Source organism: Lissotriton helveticus, unplaced genomic scaffold (genome assembly GCF_964261635.1).
Source record: "Lissotriton helveticus unplaced genomic scaffold, aLisHel1.1 SCAFFOLD_461, whole genome shotgun sequence".
Taxonomy (NCBI): domain Eukaryota; kingdom Metazoa; phylum Chordata; class Amphibia; order Caudata; family Salamandridae; genus Lissotriton; species Lissotriton helveticus.
In genome coordinates, this window is record NW_027612057.1 from 29,966 (window position 1) to 49,040 (window position 19,075).

The 19,075-nt window shown below is 50.1% G+C and overlaps 1 protein-coding gene across 2 annotated transcripts in view; it reads left to right on the forward strand.

Moving 5' to 3' along the window:
- The window catches only part of LOC144807621 (uncharacterized), a 93,378-nt gene that overhangs the window by 12,115 nt on the left and 62,188 nt on the right, over positions 1-19,075 (forward strand). The window contains exon 2 of one of the 2 annotated variants that reach the window (XM_078673246.1): positions 16,386-16,435. The exons of the other annotated variant lie outside the window; for it this stretch is intronic. The gene's annotated coding sequence lies outside the window, so the exon portion shown is untranslated. The remainder of the gene's footprint in view (positions 1-16,385; positions 16,436-19,075) is intronic. 2 annotated transcript variants of the gene reach the window in all.

Sequence of the window (19,075 nt, forward strand, 5' to 3'; positions counted from 1 at the left end):
ATGGTGTGACCGAGGGCCGCCCTGATGCCAGCAGGGGGTGTAAAGTCGGGGTAGGGAAACAAAGCATGTATATCTAGTGGCTGCCTTTAAGAATGAAGGTGTTCCTAAAGATAAAGGCCTTGTTACTTCATTTTCCTAACTGCAATTAACCTTTAAAATAAGTGTTTGCTGTATATGTACGTTTCTTGTTCATGTTAGTTCTGACTCGAGTAAACAGCAGGCCAGTGCTGCTGCTGCCCAGGGGTCTGCAAGTAAAGACCTGAAGGGCTTTATGCGGCCCCTGGGCCGTACTTTGGGTATCACTGATCTAGATCCTCCCGATCACTGATCTAGATCCTCCCGGCGACCACCCCAGCTACATGTGTATTTCCATGTTCTTCAAAAAGGGGTCGCAGTTGAGCAGACAGGCTTGTCAAGTCTTCAAGGAAGTGTGAGTGTGACGAGGCTGGTGTATTTATTCACCACTTAACTAATCAGTCTCCTGTCCCTCCGTCCTTACGAAAGCCACAATTTGTGACACATTTGCTATTTTAAGGATTGTAATAACATCACTTTTGTATATTTAAGTCCATACAGATACTGAAAACAGCAAACCGCAAGTACAAACATGAAAAGCACAGGGGGCACGAGCCCTAAACAAAACAAAAAATAGGTTTTAGAGGGGCAGGGTTTGCAAATTAGAATAGGCAGTGTGCAGTAATGTCACAGAGAGGGACATAGCAAATCTATTATGCCTCTCTGTAATGGTAATGAACCGTGATTCACGTAATATAAGCACACACATGAGCAGCGTATACCCTCATGTACATGAATAAAGAAAGCTTAAATGTATTTTGGTACAACAATGTGGGGGAGTTTTAATGAAACGTGGGGGAACATGTTAACATTAACTTTTACGTGTGGGGTCAGACAGTGGATAATTCGTCCCCAGCTTATTGCACAAAATAGCAATCAACCCCCAGACGCTTGTATGAGCTCATGAAGCAAGCAACTTTTATCTATTAAGTCATGCAACTGCATGTATCCTGAGCCAAAAATCCGCTGTAGGCACATTGTAGCCTTTTTATCACTTAAAATAATTTGTCACTTTTTGTTAACTAACCAATATTTTTGAGTTACGAACTAGTAATACGTGAGTAAGGTGGGGAAGTTGTGCTCCCGTCCTGAAGAAGGAGCGCAAGCTCCGAAACATGTCGACGCACACATGAGGTACTGTTCATAATCACAACAGACTTTACCTCGCACTTCACTTCTTTTAACAGTGCCAGCCCGAGGTCTTGAATAAAAAAAAATGTTCACCTACGAGCCAGGTACTTTTTAACTCTTCACTACCTACCACCACTCACATTATCATCCCTATCACTTGCACCACACACACCACACATAGTCATTTACCAGTGCTCCCGCGTAGTCGTAGGTCGCAGCACGCCGCATTCCGTTAGAGGGGTGCGAAGACCCCGATGATGAAGCATGACACCAAGGGGCCTTTTGGTGTGTGAGGGGTATTTTACCAAACACTGAGTGCTCCCATACCCTATATGGGCCGCACTTCTCTCCTGGTAGGATTCCTTTTGTTTATGCACAGAATGAATATAGTCCTCTCTGAATCTGACTTGCATATCTATGTACTTTTTTTTACTGCATTGCACAGATATTCTATGCAGTAGTCTATTATTAATTTCCTTTTGCATGATAGCTGTGCATTACAGTTAGCTTATAGATGCCACTTCTTCAGCTATTCACTAATGGTGAGCATTTTTATTTTGGTGCCCGTAAATATTCTCTATCTCAGTGCGAACCTGATAGTTGGCAGCCCACTAGCGATTCATTTGATGTTTACTAAAAACCAGGCAGTTGGGGTATACCTACTACTTGCTACCAAATGGGTGTTTGGACACACAACAAACTGGAACAAGCATTTGCAATGCAATTGGTCTCACATTTACGCAAGTTTGAGCTATTGGCATTGTAAATGACAATGCCTTTTATTTATGTTTTGGGTTTCAAAACATATATAAAATGTTTTGTCATTTACAATCCTAATAGCTTAAACTCGTGTAAATGCGCTACCTGTTGCATTGCAAATGCTTGTTATCTTCAGTCTCATGGTCTTTTTAGTAACATTAGAAAACTTAAATTTGAAGCTTTTGTGTGGGCCCTTATGGCCTAGGGTGCTGTACACACAACCATACATTTCTAATTCGTTGTCAACAAAGTTTGAATTTGAATGATTCTGCCCAGGTTTAACCAACAGCTGTCAGTTACTGAAACATTTTGCATAGTGTATTTTCCTGTCAACAAATAAACATGTGTGTGGCATAAATGCCTCAGTGGCCGCTTTCTTCCTTGAAGTACTATTGTCCTTATAGTAAAGTCCCCAATTTAATTAATTCAAATGGCATTAGATTTATGGAATTCCCCCTTCCCACCCCACAACAGAAGCAATCCTATGGATTACCTAGATACCTGTGTGTGTGGTTTGATTGCCACAGTTGTCCTTGAGGTTCTGGTGTGCATTACTAGGTCAATGGTGAAGATGGACATATACTGTTTGGAGAAGTTATGTCCAGTGGTCCTTTTGGCAGCGGCTATAACCCACTCACGCCTCTTTGTCCCATGCTCCACTGGCATCCCACAGATTTTTCATGGAAGATTAAATCTGCCCCTGTAAGTGTATCCCGCCCCAGGGAAGCCAGTGGGATCTATTCAAAGCCAATGGCCTGTTACATTAAACCACGCGAGCTACCGGGGCAGAACCCACAGATGGCCGCCGCGTTGCGTGCATCTGCGGCGCGGCGGCCGTGCTCTCAGGGCTCCTACGCGCTTGGTTTCTTGGCCGCCAGGTGTAATATTACTGTAGCACCAAGGCCGCAGGCCACGGTTCTCATTCAGTCCATTTTTATTCGTAAATGTATTGTTTGGGTGAGGGGTTAAGTTTCTCTTAATTTCCAACACGAAAAGGACTTTTCTGCAGATGCGCCACTGAAAAATCTGTTAACGTTATTCATTGCATAGGAAATTAAGGTGGTGGACATGGTGGTGGTGGATGCGGTGGTGGTGGACTTGGTGGTGGTGGTGGACGTGGTGGTGGTGGTGGTGGACATGGTGGTGGTGGTAGACTTGGTGGTGGTGGACGTGGTGGTGGATATGCTGGTGGTGGGGGTGGTGGTGGATATTGTGGTGGACATGGTGGTGGTAGACGTGGTGGTGGTGGACGTGGTGGTAATTGACGAGGTGGTGATGGACGCGGTGGTGTTGGACACAGTGGTGGTGGACGCGGTGGTGGTAGATGTGGTTGTGGACGTGATGGTGGACGTGGTGGTGGACATGGTGGTGGATGTGTTGGTGGTGGACGTGGTGGTGGTAGACTTGGTGGTGGCCTCGTTGTGAACGTGGTGGTGGTGGACATGGTGGTGGTGGTGGTGGAGGTGGTGGTGGATGTGGTGGTTGTGGACGTGGTGGTGGTAGTTGTGGACGTGGTGGTGGATGTGGTGGTTGTGGACGTGGTGGTGGATGTGGTGGTGGTGGATGTTATGGTGGTGGACATTGTGGTGGACTTGGTGGTGGATGTGGTGGACATGGTGGTGGTGGCAGATGTGGTGGTGGTGGAGTGGTGGTGGTGGTGGACGTAGTGATGGTGGACGTGGTGGTGGTGGTGGACATGGTAGTGGTGGACGTGGTGGTGGACGTGATGGTGGTGGACGTGGTGGTGGATGTGGTAGTAGTGGACGTTGTGGTGGTGGATGTGGTAGTGGTGGACGTGCTGGTGGTAGTGGAGGTGGTGGTAGTGATGGTGGTGGACGTGGTGGTGGATGTGGTGGTGGTGGTAGTGGTGGTGGACGTGGTGGTGGTGGGTGTGGTGCTGGTGGACTTGGTGGTGGTGGAAGTGGGTGTCATGCTGGTGGTGGTGGACATGGTGGTGGTGAACGTGGTGGTGTTATGTTATGTTATGTTATTTTATCTTTTGTATAGCGCACGGCTACTCAAAAAGAGTGTCCCGGCGCTTTTAGTAAGGAGGGCTGCATCATAATAACATAACACAGTTAAAAAGGAAAAAGGACAGAAGGCCGAGCGGGCACACAAAAAGCGGGCTACTGGGTAAACAGCCAGGTTTTAAGGCCTTTTCTAAAGGCAAGTAGGCTGGTGGCTCCCCGCAGAGTGAACGGCAGAGAGTTCCACAACTGTGGCGCTAGTAGTCCAAAAGAGCGGCCTCCCAGGCGAGCTCTCTTCACTCGCGGGACAGCCGCCAGGAGCAGGGATTCCGACCTCAAAGAGCGAGTCGGATGATAAAAGGCCAGTCTCTTTTGGAGATACTTTGCTCCCACCGCATGGAGGGCCTTATAGGCCAGAGTCAAAGCCTTAACCGCATGCGCGCTAGCGGAATTCTGCTCCTGTGCTGAGTTTTTTAAAACCGCACTTTACATGACGAGCTGGGCTCGTCATGAGCGTGCGAGGAGGCTACCTCATGACGAGCCCAGCTCGTCATGAGCGTCGAAGGGGTTAAAGGCAATCCGTTTCCGGATTGGAAGCCAGTGCAAGGTCTTCAACAGACCCGCTGCACTGGCCCGTCTATTTAAACCAAAGATAGCTCTCGCGGCAGCGTTCTGCACCACTTGGAGCCGCTGCAGCAGATACTCTGGCAGGCCCAGGTAAATAATGTTCACGTAATCTAACCTGGACCCGATTAGAGCCTGCACCGTCAGCTTCCTGTGCTCCTCAGACAACAGGGGAAGGAACCTCCGCAGCATCCTGAGGAGGCCAAAGCAGGAGCCCGACACCCCGAGGATCTGGGATTTCAGAGTTAGCCCCTTATCCATCTTGACCCCCAAGTTCTTAGCAATTTTGGAAGAACAAGACGGAGGGAACATATTAATGGGCCACCAAGCCTGCCAGTCTGGCTCTGTATCACACCCAAAGAAGAGTACCTCGGACTTATCGGAATTGCACTTGAGGCTGTTCAGTTGGAACCATTGGAAAACAGCCCCAAGGCAATCCCGGATACTCTCCCCGTCAAAATCTCCTCCTCTCTTACACGAGAAGATGGTGTACGAGGTGGTGGTGTACGAGGTGGTGGTGGACATTTTGGTGGTGGATGTGGTGGTGGTGATGGACGTGGTGGTGGTGGACATGGTGGTGATGGACGTGGTGGTGGTGGACATGGTGGTGGTGGACGGGGTGGTGGATGTGGTGATGGTGGTGGGGATGTGGTGGTGGTAGGTGTGGTGATGGTGGAGGTGGGGGTGGTGGTGGACGTGGTGGTGGACGTAGTGGTGGTGGACATGATGGTGGTGGAGGTGGTGGTGGAGGTGGTGGTGGATGTGGTGGTGGATGTGGTGGTGGTGGTGGACGTGGTAGAGGTGGATGTGGTGGTGGAGGACATGGATGTGGTGGTGGTGATGGTGGTAGATGTGGTGTACGTGGTAGACATGGTGGTGGTGGATGTGGTGGTGGTGGATGTGGTGGTGGTGGACGTAGTGGTGGTGGATGTGGTGGTGGTGGACGTTATGGTGGTGGGTGTGGTGGTGGTGGACATGGACATGGTGGTTTTGGACATGGTGGTGATGGACGTGGTGGTGATGGATGTGGTGGTGGTGGATGTGGTGGTGGTGGTGGTAGTGGTGCTGGACGTGGTGGTGGTGGGTATGGTGATGGTGGACGTGGTGGTGATGGAGGTTGGTGTGGTGGCGGACGTGGTGGTGGTGGACATGGTGGTGGACGTAGTGGTGGATGTGGTGGTGGTTTCGGTGGTGGATGTGGTGGTGTTGGTGGTGGACATGGTAGTGGTGGATGTGGTGGTGGAGGACATGGATGTGATGGTGATGGATGTGGTGGTTGATGTGGTGGTGGTGGATGTGGTGATGGTGGATGTGGTGGAAGTTGGTGTGGTGGTGGACGTGGTGGTGGTGGTGGTGGACATGGTGGTGGACATGGTGGTGGACGTAGTGGTGGATGTGGTGGTGGTTTCGGTGGTGGATGTGGTGGTGTTGGTGGTGGACATGGTAGTGGTGAATGTGGTGGTGGAGGACATGGATGTGATGGTGATGGATGTGGTGGTTGATGTGGTGGTGGTGGGTGTGGTGATGGTGGATGTGGTGGTGGTGGAAGTTGGTGTGGTGGTGGACGTGGTGGTGGTGGTGGTGGACATGGTGGTGGACATGATGGTGGTGGACATAGTGGTGGTGGACGTGGTGGTGGTGGACGTGGTGTTGGACATGGTGGTGGTGGATGTGGTGGTGTTGGTGGTGGACATGGTAGTGGTGGATGTGGTGGTTGAGGACATGGATGTAGTGGTGGTGGCCGTGGTGGTGGTGGTAGATGTGGTGGACATGGTGGTGGTGGACGTAGTGGTGGTGGACGTAGTGGTGGTGGATGTGGTGGTGGTGGTGGTGAACGTGGTGGAGGTGGATGTGGTGGTGGTGGTGGTGGTGAACATGGTGGTAGACGTAGTGGTGGTGGATGTGGTGGTGGTGGTGGATGTGGTGGTGGATGTGGTGGTGGACGTGGTGGTGGTGGGTGTGGTGGTGGACGTGGACATGGTGGTTTTGGACATAGTGGTGATGGACGTGGTGGTGATGGACGTGGTGGTGGACATGGTGGTGGTAGATGTGGTGATGGTGGTGGTGGATGTGATGGTGGTGGTAGTGGTGGTGGACGTGGTGGTGGTGGGTGTGGTGATGGCGGACGTGGTGCTGGTGGAGGTGGGTGTGGTGGTGGACTTGGTGGTGGTGGACATAGTGGTGGACGTAGTGGTGGTGGACATGATGGTGGTGGACGTAGTGGTGGTGGACGTGGTGGTGGTGACGTGGTGGTTGTGGTGGATGTGGTGGACATGGTGGTGGTGGATGTGGTGGTGGATGTGGTGGTGGATGTGGTGGTATTGGTGGTGGACATGGTGGACGTGGTGTTGGTGGACATGGTGATGGTGGACATGGTGATGGTGGACATGGTGATGGTGGTGGACGTGTTGGACATGGTGATGGTGGACGTGGTGGTGGTGGTAGTGGTGGTGGGTGTGGTGGTGGTGGACATGGTGGTGGTGGAGGTGGAGGGTGGTGGTGGTGGATGTGGTGGTGGTAGACATGGTGGGGGTGGACGTGGTGATGGATGTGGTGGTGATGGACATGGTGGGGGTTGTGGACGTAGTGATTGTGGTGGAGGTGGTGGATGTGGTGGTGGTGAATGTGGTGGACATGGTGGTGATGGACGCAGTATTGTCCACTTAAGCGCAGTTTGGCGAAAATTACAGAAAATCTGTGAGGGAACAAAGACTTTGACATTTTACTCTAGGGCAATCCCCACACACGCACGTAAGCACGCACACATGCACCATTCTCTGTTGTTGATCACAGAGCTGTCTTTGGGACTTGTCAAATTAAAGTGGTATTCATCGTGTACGGCCTGCTGTGTTTTTCTGAGTGATTACACCCCTGTGCGTGTGGATTACCCATACCTTAGAATACTCATGAGCGGCAGGAGTAAACAGCTGCGGAATAACTGCCCCCTGCTGACTCATGGCATGCAATCCTACTCGGAGCCTCGTATACCACACATATAATAATACAGAACAGAACACCCTTTCGAGTGGATGACAGTGTAGGCCACATAACTTTCAAGCCAGTAATATCCCCATACATGCACTCATTCAGCACACACTTTCCTTAAAGCGACTTCCTAGCTGGTGACCCCCATGCATGCCTTCACCCTGCACACACTTTTGTCGCAATAACTTCCTAGCCAGTGACCCCCATGCACGCACTTACCTTGCACACACTTTCCTTGCGGTGACTTCCTAGCTGGTATTCACCATGCACTCACTCACCCTGCACGCACTCTCCCTGCAGTGGCTAGTGGCTACCTAGCTGGTGACCCCCTTTGCACACACTTTTCTTGCAGTGACTTCCTAATCGGCTGTGGTGACTTCCTAGCTGGTGACCCCCATACACGCACTCCCCCTGCACACATTTTGTTGTAGTGACTTTCTGCAAGAAGCCTCTCTATGCACAATTTCACTGACACACTCCCTCTGATATAACGTCTGCCCAATGGTTCCCGGTGCACACATTTCTCTGAAGACACGCGCCCAGCCCATCTGTTACCCCCACCAGGCCCTCTCTCGCTCAAGCAGTGCAGCTTTCATACCACCTGGAGTTCTTTCTCACCTCTAGCAGAGCCCCTCTCACCCTTAGTAGCGCCACTCTCATCCCCAGCAGCACCCCTCACAGCGTCCTCTCACCACCCCACAGCGCCTCTCATATCCTCGCAGCGCCTCTCATATCCTCGCAGCGCCCATCACACCCTTGCAGCGCCCATCACACCCTCGCAGCGCCCATCACACCCTCGCAGCACCCATAAGTTCAAGTTTAAAATTTGTATAGCGCACTACTCACCCAGAGGGTCTCAAGGCGCTTGAGGGAGGGGGGGTACTTTACTTATCGAATATCCAAGTTTTTAGTTGTTTTCTGAAGGAGAGGTGGTTCTGTGTAAGGCGGAGGTAGGTGGGGAGAGAATTCCAGGTCTTGGCCGCTAAGTAGGAGAAGGATCTTCCCCCCCATGGTGGATCTTTTGATGCGTGGAATTGCGGCGAGGGTTTGATTGGTCGAACGCATTTGGCGGGTGGGGGTGTAAAAGGACAGGCGCGTGTTGAGGTATTTGGATCCTAGTTCGTAGAGGGCTTTGTGTGCGTGGGTGAGGAGACAGAACGTTATTCTCTTGTTGACGGGGAGCCAGTGAAGGTCTCTCAGGTGCCCGGAGATGTGAGCTTGGCGGGGAATGTCTAGGATGAGTCTGGCTGAGGCGTTTTGGATGCGTTGGAGTTTTTTCTGTAGTTTGGCTGTGGTTCCGGCGTAAAGGGTGTTTCCGTAGTCCAGTCGGCTTGTGACCAGTGCATGGGTGACCGTCTTTCTTGTTTCGGTGGGGATCCAACGGAAGATTTTTTTGAGCATACGTAGGATGTTGAAGCATGATGATGAGACGGCGTTGATTTGTCTGGTCATCGAGAGGGAGGAGTCCAGGATGAAGCCCAGGTTGCGTGCGTGGTCCGTTGGTATGGGTGCGTTTCCCAGAGCCGGTGGCCACCATGAGTCATCCCAGGCGGAGGGGGATGATCCTAAGATGAGCAGTTTTAAACGGCTGTTCTTCATCCACTCGGCTACTTCTTTCATCCCTTCGTGTAGGTTGGTTTTGGCGGTGTTTGGGTCTTTGGTGAGGGAAAGGATCAGTTGGGTGTCGTCTGCGTAGGAGATGATGTTGAGGTTGTGTTGGTGCGCGATGGTTGCGAGGGGACTCATGTATACGTTGAAGAGAGTGGGACTGAGTGATGATCCTTGTGGTACGCATCAGATGACTTCGGTGGCCTCTGATCTAAAAGGGTGGAGGCGGACTCTCTGGGTTCTTCCGGCTAGGAACGAGATGATCCAGTCCAATGCTTTTCCTTGTATTCCGACGTTGCTGAGGTGTTGTATAAGGGTGCTATGACAGACTGTGTCGAAGGCTGCGGAGAGGTCAAGTAGGATGAGGGCAGCTATTTCTCCGTTGTCCAGTAGAGTTCGAATGTCGTCTGTTGCTGCGATGAGGGCGGTCTCGGTGCTGTGTTTGGCTCGAAAGGCTGACTGTGAAGGGTCGAGGGATTTGTTGGATTCAAGGAAGGCGGCGAGCTGACTGTTGACGGCTTTCACGATGACTTTGGCAGGGAATGGGAGGAGCGAAATGGGGCGGTAGTTCTTAAGTTCAGTGGGTTCTGCTGTGGGTTTCTTCAGGAGGGCGCTGAGTTCGGCATGTTTCCAGATTTCCGGGAAGGTAGCGGAGTTGAGGGAGCAGTTGATGACGTCTCGGAGATGGGGTGCGATAATGGAGTCTGCTTTGTTGAAAATGTGGTGGGGACATGGGTCAGTTGGCGATCCTGAGTGGATGGAGTTCATCAGGCGGATGGTGCCTTCAGTGGTGATTGGTTTCCAGGCGCAAAGGTTGTTGGAGGGGGGTTTTAGTTCGGAGGTGGGTGGGGTGGACTGGTCTCCAAAGCTGTTATGTATGTCAGCGATTTTGTTGTGGAAGAACGAGGCTAGAGAGTCGCAGAGGTCTTGGGAGGGAGTTATGTCGTTGGTGCCGGCGGTGCGGTTGGTTAACTCTTTGACGATGTTGAATAGTTCTTTGCTGTTGCGGGCGTTGTTGTCGAGTCGATCCTTGAATGCTGATTTCTTGGTGGATCGGATCAGTTGGTGGTGTTTGCGGGTGGCGTTCTTGAAGGTGGCCAGGTTGTCAGTGGTTGGGTATTTTCGCCAGGCTTTCTCGAGGGTGCGACATATCTTCTTGGATTTCTTAAGGTCATCATTGAACCAGGGGGCTTTTTTGCTGCCTTGCTTGATTTGATGGTTTTTCAAGGGTGCTAATTCGTCAGCGCTGTGGGTGATCCATTGTGTGAGGTTGGTGGCTGCTTGGTTTGGGTCCGATGATTTGGCAGGAGGGTTTTGGTGAAGCGATGTGATGAGCTGGTCGGTGGTAATTTTGTTCCAGTTTCTGCGGGGAATTGGTTGTGGGTGGTTGTGGGTCGTAGTCTTTTTGTAGTTGAAGTGAACGCAGCTGTGGTCAGTCCAATGGAGAGTTGTGGTGTGATTGAAGGAGATGTGCTTGCTGGAGGTGAAGATTGGGTCGAGCGTGTGCCCGGCATAGTGGGTGGGGGTGTCAACAAGTTGTTTGAGTCCGAGATTGGCGAGGTTGTCCAGAAGGGTGGTGGTGTTGCTGTTGTTGTTCTTTTCCAGGTGGAAGTTGAGGTCTCCCAGTAGAATGTAGTCCTCGGAGGGGAGGGCGTGTGGGCTGATGAAGTCAGTGATGTCTTTGCTGAATTGTTTGCGGGGTCCTGGTGGTCTGTAGATGAGGGTGCCTCTGAGTGTGGTCTTGGGGTCGGTGTGGATCTGGAAGTGAAGGTGTTCGGCGGCTGCGAGGGTATCGTCGGAGCTGGTCGTGATGCGGATGGTGTTCTTATGGAAGATGGCGATGCCTCCTCCTGTTTGATTGATGCGGTCCTTTCGGATGATCTTGTAGCCGTCCGGGATGGCTATGGCGATGTCGGGCGTTGATGAGGCGTTCATCCAGGTTTCTGTAAGAAAGGCGACGTCTGGCGATGTGGTGTCTAGTAGGTTCCAAAGTTCAATGGCGTGTCTGTGGACCGAGCGGGTGTTGAGCAGGATGCACTTCAGGTGGTTAGTGTCGGAGCTCTGTTTGGAGTTTGTGGATTTGGTGTGGGTTCTGGTGTTGTCGAACCTGTAGGAGTGGCAGGTGAAGGGTCCATGGGTGTGTCCTGGGGCGGCTTGGTAGCAGTTTGGGAGTCGGCCAGGGTTAAGTGCTGAGAGGGTAGCGGTGTCGTACGTAATGCGGGTGGAGTGTATTTTGCGAGGGCCAGGGGGTTTGGCGCTGGGCGTGGTCCAGGCGCGGACGGGCATAGACGGGCTTACCTTTGGCGCACCTTCAGCGCGCATAGGGCGTGTCCGCTGCGCGAAAGTGCATCTGTCATAAGTGGATAGTGAAGGGGGGCGGAGCGAGGGAGGAGCCGCTGGGAGGCGGGAGCGGGGTGGAGAGACGGGCTAGGAGGCACAACAACAACAAAATGGCAGCAGAAAACAAAAGCGAAACAGGACGAGATTGGGGCACAATGAGGAGTATAGCTATGGGCAGTGGCACTGGCACAATCAGTCACTAATTAATTTACCAATTAATGCGAGCAATGTAATGGTAGTAATGGGCAATAGAGCGCTACGATGATAGTCAGGCACAACAATTTATAAAGGCAGTGCGAGCACAGCGCTATGATATTAGTCAAGCACAACAACTTTTAAGGCAATGCGAGCACCGTGCTATGATAATAGTCAGGCACAACAGTTTTAAAAGGTAATGCGAGCACAGCGTTACGATGATAATCAGGCAAAAAGTCAAGCACAACAGCTTTTAAGGCAATGCGAGTACAGCGCTAATATGATAATCAGGCACAAACGCTATGAAAAGCAATGCAGCAGTGAGCAATATATCGCTAAGATACTCAAGTGGCCAGGGAGCGTGTGGGAGCGACCGCTTCTGAACGAGTCAGGACGGTCACAGCGCTTCAGCAGACGGGACGATCCTGAACTACCAGAGGGAGGGAGGAGCAGCTGGGAGGCGGGAGCGGGGGGGGGAGAGACGGGCTAGGAGGCACAACAACAACAAAATGGCAGCAGAAAACAAAAGCGAAACAGGACGAGATTGGGGCACAATGAGGAGTATAGCTATGGGCAGTGGCACTGGCACAATCAGTCACTAATTAATTTACCAATTAATGCGAGCAATGTAATGGTAGTAATGGGCAATAGAGCGCTACGATGATAGTCAGGCACAACAATTTATAAAGGCAGTGCGAGCACAGCGCTATGATATTAGTCAAGCACAACAACTTTTTAGGCAATGCGAGCACCGCGCTATGATAATAGTCAGGCACAACAGTTTTTAAAGGTAATGCGAGCACAGCGTTACGATGATAATCAGGCAAAAAGTCAAGCACAACAGCTTTTAAGGCAATGCGAGTACAGCGCTAATATGATAATCGGGCACAAAAGCTATGAAAAGCAATGCAGCAGTGAGCAATATATCGCTAAGATACTCAAGTGGCCAGGGAGCGTGTGGGAGCGACCGCTTCTGAACGAGTCAGGACGGTCACAGCGCTTCAGCAGACGGGACGATCCTGAACTACCAGAGGGAGGGAGGAGCAGCTGGGAGGCGGGAGCGGGGGGGGAGAGACGGGCTAGGAGGCACAACAACAACAAAATGGCAGCAGAAAACAAAAGCAAAAGAGGACGAGATTGGGGCACAATGAGGAGTATAGCTATGGGCAGTGGCACTGGCACAATCAGTAACTAATTAATTTACCAATTAATGCGAGCAATGCAATGGTTGTAATGGGCAACAGAGCGCTACGATGATAGTCAGGCACAACAATTTATAAAGGCAGTGCGAGCACAGCGCTATGGTATTAGTCAAGCACAACAACTTTTACGGCAATGCGAGCACCGCGCTATGATAATAGTCAGGCACAACAGTTTTTAAAGGTAATGCGAGCACAGCGTTACGATGATAATCAGGCACAAAGTCAAGCACAACAGCTTTTTTTTTTTTTATATATTTTTATTAATTATAACACAAGAGTAGAAATGTACATTTCGGGTATCGTTGGTATAACATATTACAGTGGCGAACGGGCAGATGAAATGAAGAAATACAATACAATTGTAGGCATCTGGAAAGTATCAATACCAGCCGGAGCTGGGTCAAAACAATACAAGACAAATAATCATAAGCAAACATTATCAGAACCTGCCCACCAAGGATACAGGATATAAAAATAGACACTCGACACCCGAATATGCATAACAACAGGCTCAGGAGAATATGCCACATCTCTTGTGGAGAAGGGAAAAGGGAAAAAGATAGGTCATAGAACAAAAGAAAGGAAAAATAAACCCCCCCCCACAACCCCCCACCCTGCACCCCTGCAGATGGCTACGACCTAACCCCACTAGCAGTGTGCCTGTCGCCCCCTAAACTACACCCCAAGGAAGGGAAAAGACGGAGGAGGAATATATTACGACATAATGCGGGCTCCCGGACTCCCCTCCCCCCCACCGCGAGCAGATGTTCCCCACCATGGTACTAAGAGAGGTAAAGCAGGCTTATAAGCAAACTGATAGGGAAATCACCAAGAGAGAAAAGACCATCCCGCCCAGCCCCAGATATCACAGAGGCAGCAAATCCCATTGTCGAACACAGTCAGTACACCAAAGCCAGAAAAGCAGAATCCCATATGGCCCTCACTCCCACCGATACCACCCAGCAGTGTCAAAGGAAGTCTCTGTACAGAATTAAAGCAGTCAAGTTCAACCCTGGCCTCTACGATCCATCACACAAACCCTCTCCGATAGGACCAACACAATAGCAAAAGAGTCAAAACGTTGTAGAAAGGGGAGAAGATCAATATAGCATGAAAGTGTCAGAAGAGTCAAGTCTCGAAGTCTATCAGGAATACGAAAGTCAATCCAAAGAATATCGATGGAGGTCTCCAGAAACGAAGAAAGAAATAAGTCCTGTGAGGGCGATGACTTTGTCGAGCTCGCTGGCTGGTCAGGGGCTCCAGTCGCGGGTCGCTGTAGTTGCGTAGATACAATAGGCGTCAGATTAGAACGATGCTCGGGGTTCTCCTCCCGGATAAAATCAAACTTCGCGGGGGGTCACCATATGTTGCGGGTCTGACTCTGGGCTAGGGTCCGGTCTCGAACAAATAGTCTCGATGCGTACGGTTAGGTTGTGGAGAGCAGCCTCCATTTGCCAGTGAAGAGCCCCGATGGCGGCCATTACGGTCCCCAGTGTTGGTCCACACGTCGTCCGATCCATCTCCGCTTAATCGATGACAAAGCAGGTCATCAACCCCAGAGGCCGGCTACTCCGGGGAAACCAACTGGAGTGAGGTGGGCGAAGGCGACTGGCGACTTTCAGACTGTGCGCTCTTTACCCCGCTGCCGAGAGCGGGGGCCCCCCCGCGGACCCCGAGGGCTGCAGCAGGGTCCCAGGAACCGGACCCCCACTCACTGCGGCATCCACGTCTCGTCGCCGTCTGGCCAGTATACGCAGGGACTCGAGACCACCACCGGGATCGAGAATTCGTGTCACTCCAATGAGACCGGACCCTGCCAGGTATCCGCGGCTGATGTTGTTCAACTGAAACCCGGCTGGGTCAGTACTCGAGGCCCCGGCTCACAGACTGGAGGAGGCCCGAAAATGGCAGACGGTGTAACTTCGTCAAAAAAGGTGATAAAGACTCCGGGATTGCGCTCCTGGACTCAGAGACGATTCAGACACACGGGAGTCTGGCGGGAGGTCAGGATTAAGTTCAGGATATGTCCGCCAGCGACGGAGGTCGACGGAGCCGGGAGCTTATGCGGCCATCTTGGTTGCTAGCGTAGCTCCTCCAAGCACAACAGCTTTTAAGGCAATGCGAGTACAGCGCTGCTATGATAATCAGGCACAAAAGCTATGAAAAGCAATGCAGCAGTGAGCAATATATCGCTAAGATACTCAAGTGGCCAGGGAGTGTGTGGGAGCGACCGCTTCTGAACGAGTCAGGACGGTCACCCATTACACCCTTGCAGCGCTGCTCTCACACCAGCTACAGTTCTCTCACCTCTCGCAGCCCACTCTCACCCTTAGCAGCCCCCCTCAAGCTTTGAAGCCATCGCTATTGCGTATTTATCTTACGCAACTAATAACCATTGACAAAGCCAATAGTCCTGGCTTGTAGTAGATGTAATGTTACTTGTTGTATATGGATGGAATGGCGAAGCAGCAAAATACCAGTGGGGTGACACACTATGCAGAGCATGGATTTTCAGTTTGGGTTTTTAAGCCACACCCTTCATTACGTCGACCACGTCCCTCTGGGAGCCATCACAAGGTTTTTCATTCCACTTAAAGCCCTTCCTCCGGTATAGTGACTTCCTGCTGAACAGGGAAAACAAGTTCACTCAGACTTTGCAGTCAGCTCCAGAGAGACTAATCCATGCCCGGGCCCCTCATCCATTGGCACCTTGTGATTCTTACAGCGTTACAGTTCATATCTCATTCCCCTTATTGGATTTTGTCATTTTAGTGTCATTTAGTTCAATACATTTTACTTTTTTTTCTATTTTGGTTTGGGTTTTTTATTGTTTTGCATTTTGATTTTTACTTTTTTGGTTTCTGCATAAATATTTGACATATTACCTTAAGTTAAGCCTGCCTGTTCCGTGCTTAGGTATCAGGGGTTGATCCTAGGTTAATTGAATGGCTTTCATTCTGACAACGGTTGTGATTGTTCCTCATCTACCGTAAATATTAATTCAGTTTCTTACAGAAACTATCTGAAATTATCTGCAAAACAGACAGGTGATAACCTACCAGGCTTGAACCACCCTGTGGACAAACTGGAATATGGGAATAGTATTGTGTGGCAATAGAACCTCTAAAAAATTCAGCTTGGAGATGAACCAAGAATCACGCTTGAATGTCACAACTTTTTAAAACAAGGTAGTCAGGAAAGTTTGGCGAATATATTGCAGCTCTTTGCATTTTGGCAGCCCCAAGCAAATTTGAGAACAGAGTGGATGTATGTAGCAGAGATGAGTCTGTTCACCCAATGTGAGTGGTGAGATCCGCTTTGCTGGTCTGCCTGAAGTTATGATGCTGCTGACAGTGGCCTGTCTGCTAATAGCGATGGCATGACTGGTGGATCTATGAAGCCAAATAAGAGAAAGTTATCTTCCGACACCACAGTCTTCGTGACTGAGACCAGTAATACTGAAGACTCTGAGACTCACAGCAGTAATTTCTCCTTTCAGAGCGTTATTGCTGCAGATGGAGTGAAGCCAGAAGCAAGCACATTACTAAGGTACCAACAACGTTTAATATTGTTCATTTATATTAACAGCTTCTCTTTTGCAGCTTTTGGAAATGCATTTTCTAGTTTTGTTGCTTTTTGGTTAGTTTTTTATTGTAGGCTGTTATCTTCGGTTTAAAGGGAAAGATGTTGTAGTGTGTGACTGTGGCGTGGGATCAAGAAGAGACCTAACACCAGTTCGGGGTAGGTAAGGTTTTATTTTGGAAAATGGTTTTTTATGGCGGGTTGTCAGGGTGTCTCTCTGAAAAGCTCTGGGGTCCGTGATGGTGTCTGGTTATGGTCTTGTTTCCAGATGGTTAAGAAGCAGACTTCAGGGGATGTTCCGTTCTTCCTAACTCCTCGTTGGACTCCGCCAGGGAAAAGAAACAGGTACAGATCGTCAGGATATGTACTCTATCTGGACTCTCCCACAGGGAACCGGGCAAGTGCAGGAGACACCCGTGCTAAGGTGCTAAACACTTTATTAAACGTGTGAGGGTGCAGAGGCTTGATTACTGGTGAGGAGGGGTATATTTACACGGTGAGGACAAAGAAAGGTTGGGCAGATATTCTGGCACACACGCGGCTACCGTTTAGAAGAACCCCGTCTTCCTACCCAGCCTGCAAAACGCTGCCGTACCTGTTGTAGCCACACTCCTCCCTCGGGAGTGTGGCACGGCGATTCACGGATCCAGTGGCCTCCTGGCTTACTCCTGTCGTCCTCGGGTTCGCCTTCAAAAGCTCCGTTCTCTGCTCCTCCGGGCCGCTCTCCCACTCTCGATCCTCGGTCGGTGAATTCACATGCCACGACAACTTCTTCTGTGTTTTTACCCACTAGGAATCCCGCGTCGTCATCAGGGGAAGGAGCTGCGTACTTGTGTGTCTTCCAGTTAAAGGGGGCATCATCTAATTCGTCGGCTAGTTCCCAGGAACAGGCTTCTCCCCTGTTCGAGTCATGCTGATAATGAGGCAGAGAGGGGGAGGACGTTAGTTCACTACGCCACCACTCAACATTATCCGGTTCTTTTCCTCCCGTCCCCTGCCCAGTGTTACAGTGACCTTAATGCTGCAGTTTGCATTTCATTACTATCATTTGCTTACTCTGGAGAATCTCCAGGGTGTAGGAGGTTTGCTGTTTCAGTTATTTCTTCAGCTTCTGGGCAGTTATCACTCTGTGGCGATCTGTGGTCCTGTTTCTCTGCTCTTCTTGTAGTAGCTCTTATCAGAGCTTCATCCATCCGCCAACGAATAATAAGATGCCAGGCATCACCCAGCACACAACACAGACTATGTTGGGCTACGTCTATCTTCTCGGTGCAGTTAGAGCGAGGATAAAGTTCTCCGGACCCATCAGGCTGTGCATGTAACATAAGGGCTTAAGATGAAATGAAGAGCTTATATCCTTCCTGAGTGGCTCCAGACTGCTGTGTGCAGACCCGATAGCTGGCAGCACCCTGGAGTATGTATGTATAAATCAGATTATGTTTGAAGTAACCTGCAATATAGTGGCAGGCAGCACCCTGCCATAGAGTAGGATTTCTCATAGTATTTTATATCCTAACACATTAATGGAGATTGTCTTTTAACAGACAGAAGAACAACACTGACCACACATTTTTCTGGGTTTGTCTTTAAAATGACGTACACATTAGGAATGGCATTTCGTTCTGCTGGAATAATAACACAAGTTATCTTGCACTCTATGTTGTTGCATGAATTGTAGGCTGCAATAAATTCCATGTTTCATTCCAACAAGCTTTCTACAGGGCACATACATGATTTGCTGCTGTAGAGAAATAATGCTCCTGTGTACTGTGGCAGACTCAGAAATATTGAAAAACTTCATGATTTATCTTTCAGTACTTCCTACTAAAATCTTTCACTTTTTGACTCCTACATTTAGCAGAAACATAACTTAGTACCATTAAAATAGTTGTGAAGGGGAACATTCATGTGGGGTTAGGACTGGCTCGACCAAAGTGCTTGCTGACTTGGAGGAGTATTGCCTGGTCCGGTGTGGAACCAAGCCAGCGAGGCTTTGCTGCAGGCTCATTTGCCCTGATAGCTGGTCAACCGTTTGAGGAGGAGGAGGTGAAGAGCTGGCTAAGTGTGCCATGAGGCTGGCATTTCAGTACATCCCTGAGAAGTGAGCTTTGAGTCGATGTAGTGTTCCTCTTATACCCCGTGCAATTCATTCTCTCCAAAGCCTCAAGAATTCCCGGGTGTGAAGGGCGGCTGATTCTGATTGGGTGCTTGATAGTTTTCCATAAACTCATGTTCTTGATTGTTCATGTTTGTCAGTAGTTAATGAAACACACCCAAGCGTTTTATCTCTTCAGTTGACACAAGCTGCAAAACAGGTTTCTTTCTCGTTGCAAGAAAATACGAACGGCCAACGAGCCTCTGTCTGTCAAAAAATGGAATGGCTGAGGAATTGTCATTCATCTCACTGCTAAGCAGAGCAGTGTCCTGCTTCACCCTCACTCAGACCTCTGATTTTAACTAACATCGCTTAGAACACTGGGACTTTAGAGCCCATCCTTTTAATGAGAAAAACAAAACTACAAGTCCCATAAGCAATAGTGGTGTAAGGTGTCACGCATGACCTGGGGCAACATCGATTCAGCACATCCAGTTCCATTTTTTAAGTAT